This window comes from Onychostruthus taczanowskii, unplaced genomic scaffold (assembly GCF_017590055.1).
Source record: "Onychostruthus taczanowskii isolate IOZ18803 unplaced genomic scaffold, ASM1759005v1 scaffold30, whole genome shotgun sequence".
NCBI classification, from domain to species: Eukaryota; Metazoa; Chordata; class Aves; order Passeriformes; family Passeridae; genus Onychostruthus; species Onychostruthus taczanowskii.
In genome coordinates, this window is record NW_024500350.1 from 4,868,804 (window position 1) to 4,877,755 (window position 8,952).

Below are 8,952 nucleotides of genomic sequence, written 5' to 3' on the forward strand. Positions count from 1 at the left end.
GGTAACAGCAGATGAACTAAGGCTGAGGCAGCACTGATGCTGCTTTGCCCATCCTTGGAAGGTGCAGAGCATCTGGATTGGTGACTGCCCACAAAGAACTGACCCGAGGCAGCACAGAGCAAAGGGTGCAGGGTGAGATCCCAACAGGGAAAAGGGGAAAAAAATTTCTCTTCAAGTACAAGTAATTCTGTTAATGCCTGCAAGGAATCTCTCACTGCAGGGGACGCTTGCTGAAATGCCTTGCACTGTTATCAGCTGCTCAGTGCACAGCTCCTGTCCAGAACAGTTTAGTATGGTATGTTCAATCAAACAGAAATTGTATGTCAGACACATACATGGAATAAAATCAGAGCAGGAAATACATTTTGCAGGCAAATTTATTGATTTCTTTTACTGAAGCCCTGTGGTGCTTTGCTATAGTTTCTGATGAATAAATAGCTGCTTCACAGAGGAAATACAGTTATTTAGGCAAACTTTTGTCATAGTTTAAACATTTGATTTTCAGCAAGACTGAATAAATCCAAGCTTTCAAGGAACCTTTAGCTTTAGCAGGTGGTTACTGGGCTTTGTCTTTTTAATTGGACCAGAATTGGCCACGTTTCACCAAGAGAACATTTGTTGGAATTGATGGGAAAGAAATTACAACTTCTCAAGTGGGATGGCTGGGCCAACCTTCACATGAGCTGGACCCTGTTCTGGTGCCCAGTTTGTATTGCCTGGGGTTCAAAGGCTGATACTTAGTACTTTTTAAACAGAAAAACTAAAACAATACCCCAGAAAAGTGAGCTGACATCCCTGGGTCCCAAGTTCAGCACACAAACTTATCAGCTGATCTAGAACAGCATGACTGTGCCTTTCTCTGCAACATCAAGTTTGAAAAATTTGTTATGTCATTGGAGCAGGGTTTGTCTTCTTAACCTGGAAGCCCAACAGACAGAAAGTCCTCTTGTTACTGAGCTTGATGCTGCTTTACATGCAGCTTTAAAAAAAAAAAGGAAAAAAAAAAAGAAAAAAAAAAAGAAAAAAAAAAAGTATGTGCTGTTTCTTTAATACTAAAGATACAAGAAAAACAGTTGTGGTGTCCCAGGTAAATAATGTTGTCGAGTCTAATGATTTAAATCCCACATTATAATTGTGAGGAGTCCTCTTGCCTATTTGTTCTGGTGTCATGGGCCCCTGACCTGGCTCAGTGTGACAAACACTGAAGGGGTCCCCGATGATTAGTGTACCTTCAAAATGTTCCTTATATTTTTAAGCTGGTATTCCTGTAAACTTCACTTTTTCTTTATGTCTGTAAACTCAAACTGGTTCTTTAAGCTCAATAGCAACAGAAATGCAGACAAGAAATGCAGAGAAATTCAGAGCTGTAGGAACCCAGTTTGTAAATTAGGGCACCATTAAGCCCATGGAGCTGGGCATGATGCATTTAGTCTGCACTCAAAAGAAGGCACCCCCAGACTCCTCAGGCTGCTCATCTGCCCCACGAGAGAAGCTGAGCAGTACAAGGACTCTCTGCTGCGCTTCTGAACCTGTGGAAGAAGAATTTGTTTTCTCCTTAAACTTCCTGAGACTTTTGCTCAGCGTTTTTAAAAGAAAAATTAAAGACTTACTGGTTTCTACAGCCTACCCTTTACAAATATACTCCCAGTTCATCCACTTTTGATGATTCATTCACTTCTCTGACAACAGACTGACATCCTGATTAGTGCCTGCATATGTAAGAGGTTTTCAATCATTACAGAATAAAGAACAGGGAAGGACTGATGATCCAGTAGGAGCCAGTGACATTTCCAGGTGCCATTGCACAGGACAGGTTGGTACCACACTCAGACCACAGCCCCATTACATGACACTACATGCTGTTTATGTCTGCTGCCACGGATCATATGCTACATGTAGCACCAAGTGGTTTTTGCTCCATGACAGGTGAGAAGCAAACTGTGGATCCCAGTGTGTGGATTTCCAAGTACTTACAGCTTGCACTTAATTGGGGGAAAGGAAGCCAAAGGAAATCATGTGCATTGGAATCAAATACCATTTTTAGGAGTATGTATTTCAACAGTGATTAAAATAGCCAGGGATCAAGACAGACTCATGATTAATGGTCTCTGTGAGCTGAGGGCATGTCCCACAGCCTCAGGCCCTCCTGAGAGACACCCATGAGGAGCAGGAACTGCTTGGTTAGGCTTTATCTTCCTTCATTGTGTGGATGAGCTGTATCATGTGGCTTGCATTACTCTCTCTTGCTTCTGGAGCCTGTGCTGTGTGCGAGCAGCTCCAGCCAGCCTGAAGCAGAGGCACATCTCTGCATCCTGTTCCCATGGGGCCAGCATGGAAGGCACTTCCTGAGCTCTTCCTGGCACGCTGAGCTGGTGCTACTTGGAACAAGACCAACCAAATGATTATTTTAAAGCCACTCATTTTTTCTGACTCTGTTCTCATTCACATTTTGTGACTTTGCTACTTCCTGAACCCCTGCATGTCCCTCTGGCCAGTTGTAGCTAAACCACTGAGCAGTGATTTCCCCAGCAGGCATAGACATGAGGGACAAACCTGTGAGACACATGCAGGTGAGCTTGGAGGCCCTCACGGTACCCTGTCCCTGTTACAGGACACAGCTGGGTACCTCAGGACTGCTCAGCCCCGCTCAGTGAGGCTTCCTGGCCAGTCTCAGTGGGATATGGCTACCGCTGAGCAGTGATTTCCCCAGCAGGTATGGACAATTTCATGAGGGACAAACCTGTGAGACACATGCAGGTGAGCTTGGAGGCCCTCACGGTACCCTGTCCCTGTTACAGGACACAGCTGGGTACCTCAGGACTGCTCAGCCCCGCTCAGTGAGGCTTCCTGGCCAGTCTCAGTGGGATATGGCAGCAGGGCTGGCATTCTCCAGTTCTCTGATTATTTGATGCCAGATGAGAAGCTCCTCAAGACCCTTAAGTCTCCTGGAGCAGCTGTGAGTCTCCCTGAGGGTGCTGGGGAGGGCTGAAACCCACAGAGATGAGCTGGGGGCTGCTCCATGCTCCACCCTCACTCCCTGTGTGGCAAAAAGCATAGGCTTAACCTCTGCATGCCTCCCACCCTGGCTGAACCAGAGACAGGGAACTCTCCCTGTCTCAGTGGGTTTCTGCAGCACTTAATTGATTTGTGCTGCTAAACAGCCCTGCAGTAAATGAGTACAAGGTGTTAAAGAAGGATGCGTTAGTGGGAAAGATCCAGCTGAAACAAAGCTTAGATAGAAACCATGTGTGTGCTGTGAGAGCACTCTCACCCCGTTACCAGTGCCCAGCCCTGCACGGGGTGATTAATGCTCTACAGAAACCCTGGCTTGTTTTCAGGCCTCTGGCTTGTCCTGGAGCATCCCTACAGCCCAACTGTCCAGTGGGCATTGCTGCTTCAGAGCCCAGCCTAGCAGCCAAGTGGCACCAAGGAATGCAGCTGCCCTGTTCCAGCAGCATGCAGACTCCACTGCTTTGCCCATTAAGGATGTCTTTTCCTGCATAGAGACAACAATACAAGGCAGTGCTGTAAGAAAACTTGAAAAAGACACAAGTGAGGAACTTCTGGGAATTCCTCAGGCTTTTTTACCAGCTGCAGAGGAATGTGAAAACTTTTGGCTACAAAAATATTATAGTTTATGCTGTTAAACAAATCATCATTTGTCAACAGGTAGCTGAATTATGTCCAACTCTGCTGGCAGAGCCAGAACTGATTTTGTTCCCAACGCTATTGTATAGTTAACAGCTGGCAGCAAACTGGCAGTGAAGGCTGTGCTGGGCTGATAAATAACACAACCAGCCTCACAACAGAAGCGTCTCATGGAGCGACTGCAGCGCTGGCTGGAATGTGTGGAGTAAACGCTTGTTAACAATCTGTGCACTGCCTGATGAAAAGGTACTAGAAAAAAGTTATTTAAATACGACACAGATTTCCTAGGGTTATCAAAAGAACAAAACAGGTTTTAGGTCTAAGAATACCAAACCACAGCAGCAAACCAGCAAATGTTACTGAAACCAAGTCTGGTAATAATGAGTGAAATGTCCCAACCAGTTCTAAGATACGAAAGGCAAGCCAGAAAACCAACAGAGAGAAATATTTCAGTGTTTGTTTCACAGCCCCCAAATTCTGCTGGAGAATTTTCCGCTCTTCCAGATGTTTTCTGAAGGAAGGACAGAAAGAGAGATGTTCTAATTTCAAATGCTGTGTTGCTTCTAAGCCAAAGAGACCACTCTGTACCACCTGGGAGAAGGCAAGGTGACAAGTGACAATGCCCCATGAGGCTCATACAGTGATGTATCACTGCCCTGTGTGCTGTACTTAACACTGCTCTGATTTTGTCTTTGCTTTGCAGGCATTTTATTTGTATCATGGGTAAGACCAGGAATGTGTGTCTCTGAGAGAGAATGAGCATGGGGCTGCAAGCTTCATCTCAGTGCAAATAATATTTTGGCAGGAAATCTACAGGAGATTAAATTAGGGGCCTAATGACTGAATATTAAACATTTCAAATTTTGAGTTCCTTTAAATAAGCAGCTACAGAAAAAGGAAAAGTCTGATAAAATTAGCAGGTCCAAAAGCACTAGAGGAATCCATTAAGGGTGACTTGGCTTTTTGGTGCAAATTTAAAAAGACTTTTTATTATTATTTTTATTAGTAGCTGTATATGTCAACATGCTATTTCTACAATGTGTTTTGAGTCCAGATTAGCCAAAGTTTTAGGTATTGGCAGACTTGCTACAATGGAAGGGAAATACCAATGGAATAACTTTAAACATGATCCAATCCCTGATGATTCATTGGATGTGTTAAAATTTCCTTTGAGACCATGTAAGTAATGCAGGGACTGGAGTGCAGAGTGCCTGTGACTCAGCTCTCTGAGGCAGCGGGAGGATGTCAGAATTACTCACTGGGACAGGAGGAATCTCATTTATCTATTTATAGGCAAGGCTGAGATGAGCTTGAACCATTAAAGAGCTGAGTTTGCCAGTTCCCATAGGGGAGGAGGAGGAAAGGACCTCACTTTAGCTGTTGAAATCAAAGCTTCCTTTTTTCCCCTATTTCCAAAGCTGGTGACTGGCCAGTTATGCTTTCTCCTGCCTACACAGGCAGCACAGGGCTCCTCCTCCTTGTTAGAGGCCAGTGCCCACTTTGCCAAAATCCTGTCTGCTGCACATTTCTAGGAACACAGGGCTCGGCATTACTGAGCCAGTCTCCCACTATCACAATCAATTACATCATATCACACTTTTTGGCAGGCTATTCCAACACTTCATTTTAAATTTCCAGCCCTAATATCATTTGTTCTTGTGCCAGCATCATAATTTAGTTTAAACAATTCTCTTTTTTTCTCTGATCTTTACCTATCAGATGTATTTACCAAAAACAATCCTATCTGCTCTAGTCTTTGTTTTGAGAAACTAAACAAATGAAACTCTTCTAGTCTCCTCTTGTTCTAAACCCTCTGATGATCCTTAATGCCCTTCTCTGTACCTGCTAATCTTCCTTGAACATGAGTGAACCTGTATCTTCCAGGACTGTGTTTGCCTTTCCATATCAGATTGGTGGCTCACAGTTATCCCTCAGAGCAAGTAATTCTCTCTATGTGTTTTTTTTTAACCACCCTGCTTTTGTCCTTCTCAAGTGAGTAATGTGATATTCTAATGATTAATTTTTAACTGCCTGTCTTTATACTTTGTCTATTCTATCTCAAATTCTGTCATTAAGTTATTGCTGATTGATGTTCTGATCCTTCTCTGTATTAGCAAAGCCCGTGTCCTCAGCAAATTTCTTTATGACAATCCTACAGCTGTGCCAGGTCATTAACAATATAAATAAGACTGGCTCAAGACTGACCCTTGAGGAGTTCCACTCTCTGTCCAGCATTTCTCCTTCCCACAGGGCTCCCTGTCCTTGGCTTTAGCAGTTCTGCGTTTGCCATGCACACTAATCCCCATCTTCTCAACTTCAGCCACTAATTTCCCATGTGGTGTAATATCAGGTTCTTGACTCATGTCTGGATAGAATATATCACCTGTATTTCATTTGTCTTGGAAAAAAAAATCAGTCATCAAAGAGAAATATGAGGTTACGCTGAGCTCCTTTAATGTGCCAGTTCTTTCCAAATCCTGAGGTGGAAATCTGCCAGGGCACCTTCATCTGAGCACATGGAATTCTTTAAGCTTTTCCTTCCGTCTTACATGTGATAATTTTCATTCTCTTAAGTATGTTCCCACTAGAAATCCCATCTTTGCCCCATTGTCCAATATGATAATCTCTACTGAAAACGTGAGTAAAGCGGTTTTAATTGATTTTGGACCATATGTAGACTAGTCTAATCTCAATCCCATTCTCACTATATAATGACCATGTTTTTCCTCTTTTCCTCTTCTGTATTTATCTGAAACCTTCTACCATCTGTTTAATTTCCTTTTCAAAATCTGATTCACAACTTTACTTTTGACATTTCTTATTCTACCCTTATATTTTCTGACCTCAGCAAATTCAAATGGGAAGACTGAGGCAAATAGTTCCTCTAGTCTTGCCCCAACACTCTTCTCTGATGCCACACTCCTGGCAAAGATGACAGAGTAGCTCATAAAGCAGGTCCAGAACTGCTGGACTGAACGTGCCCTTGGCACAGGGGCTCAGCCCTGTGCAAGGTGATGGGCTCCAAAGGCAGGTGGTCATTCCCTGCAGTGGTTCCCCTACAGACCTCTGATTTCAGTGCCTGGCTGCACCTGAACCCATTGCTGCTCAGACCTGCTGCCCATCCCTTGTCTGCTCTCACCAAACTCCTGCATGTGTTTGGGGCTGGTTTTGGAGTTTCCCTTGAGGGTTTGTCCTCCTGCATGTTCCAGCTAGTTCTGGAATCCAGTTCCCATCACATTCAGTTCCCCAGGTCTTCAGTGCAGTTGATTCCACTCCTTTGTTCCCTTAATTTCTCAACGTTTGTCCTTTGAGAGATGAATACTTTGGTGTGTGACTACAGACAGTGCTGGAGATTCAGCCCTAATGAGGTACCCTTAAGAACTCTTCACCAAAGTCTTCACAGGCTCTGGATGACTCAGAGCTCAGCGCTTTAGAGACAGTGAAAGAACTTCACTTGCCTTTCTTGTGTGTGTGAGACACTGTAATCCTTCTCAGGATGAACTAGCATTTTCATTTTATAGACAACTGAGACATAAAGATCACACTTCAGAACATACTGCACTTTATGAGGAATTAGTTAAGTGCCTGAGGTGAGTACAAAGCCTGCTAACCCCACTGAGATTGCTGCAGCAGCCAGACCTTGCTCACCTGAAAACGAGGTGCCTGTGCCAAGCTATTCACTTTGAATCCTGTCTGGTTCTTGAAGAAAGCAAAGCTCACCCAGACCGTGGATTGACCTGTCCCAGACATGCAGCCAGAACAAGCAGCAGAGGCTCACCTTAACTGGCTGTACAGGGTCACTTCTAGAAAAGAGGAAACCAACACTCAAAACACATCATAAAAATCTACTGGTCATGCAAACCCCTGTAAAAATCACTGTCATGTGGGGTATCTGTACTCAAAGTGGGACTTGAAGCTCAGCAGGGGGTCACCCACCCACTCACTGACTTTCCCCACTGCCATGAGAATCACTCCACGATCCTGCCTGTGACATATCCTTGCTTTCCCTGTTTTCTGAGTTGCAGAATGGCAGCAGCACAGCCCTCACTTCCCAAAACAGCATGAGACACCTACCACAGCACTAAGGCCATGCTGCTGTCCCAGAAAGATGGAAGATGGATGGAAGCTCTTCCATTGGCAAACTGATGCATGTTCCATCCCCAGAGGAGAGATGAAATGGCAGAGCAAAGCAAATTTCTCTCCTCTCCATTAATATACTGTAAATACTCTGGAGGGGGAGAAAAGCTGTGCCCCACTCCCAGAGCATGTCTGCCTCGAATTCACAGTGCTCTGCTGGGCACCTACTGACCTTGGCAGTGTCACAGGACTAGTGTTTGTCTGAAAAAGTAACCTCCTTGTGAACAGGCTCTTTGCTTTGGGAAGCACAAAGCAGTCTTGTCTTCCAAGTGTCCAAGCCTTCTTTTCATGTCTGTTTAGTCCTTCAGTAGCATTTATTTTTGGCCTTGAGAGAAAAACACAACTCCACATTAAAGGGATGGTGTCCAGTTAAACCCACAGGCTGCACCACCCTTTGCTCCCCCCTTGCAGGGGAAGGCAGTGGAGGAGACCAACAAAAAACAAGAGGAAAGAGTATTGCCTGTTGGGCACAAAACTGCTTTTGCTTTCTAGTGAAAAGGAGCAGAACATCCTCAGCAGCACAGAGCAACTGGCCAAACAGGCCAGAGCCTGGATGCCCGAGGCTTTTGAGTAACAGTAATAACCAGTCCAGAGGCTACATTTCCATTTGTCTTCACTTCCAAAAGCCTTTCCAGCTGAGGTAGCTCAGAGCAGGGAGACACCAACGTTCCACATTGTTGTCTTGTGTTTGTGGTAGGTCTAACTCTGGCAATGCCAGACTCCCAGCACATCACCTATAAATGATATCAAATCACAAACACACCCTTTCTTGCCCCTCAGTGCCCTCAGCCCTTCCAGCCCCTCAGGACAAGGCTGCTCATGCTGTGTGAGGAGCTGAGGAGGGGCTGCAGGTCACCACTGCCTCCTGAGCCAGCTGCAGGCTCATGTCCACCCTGTTCCAGGTAAGTGCTAAGCCAAAGTGCTCAGGCTTCCAGTGGATTATGCTCACCTGTTTAACTCCATACAGGAGAGGTATTCCCAGACCCAGTGCCAGCTTTGTCACCTCCAGCAGAGTCTCATGACTGTGTGTGGCCTGAGGCAGCTGCAGAAAGGATATCTAAGGGCTCACAAAGCTGAAGCCTGAGGCACAAAGTTCAAGGCAGAGGTTCTGTATGGACAGTGTGTGTGGTCAGGACCTGCATTCCTTGGGGGAGAGGCAGAGAGGAG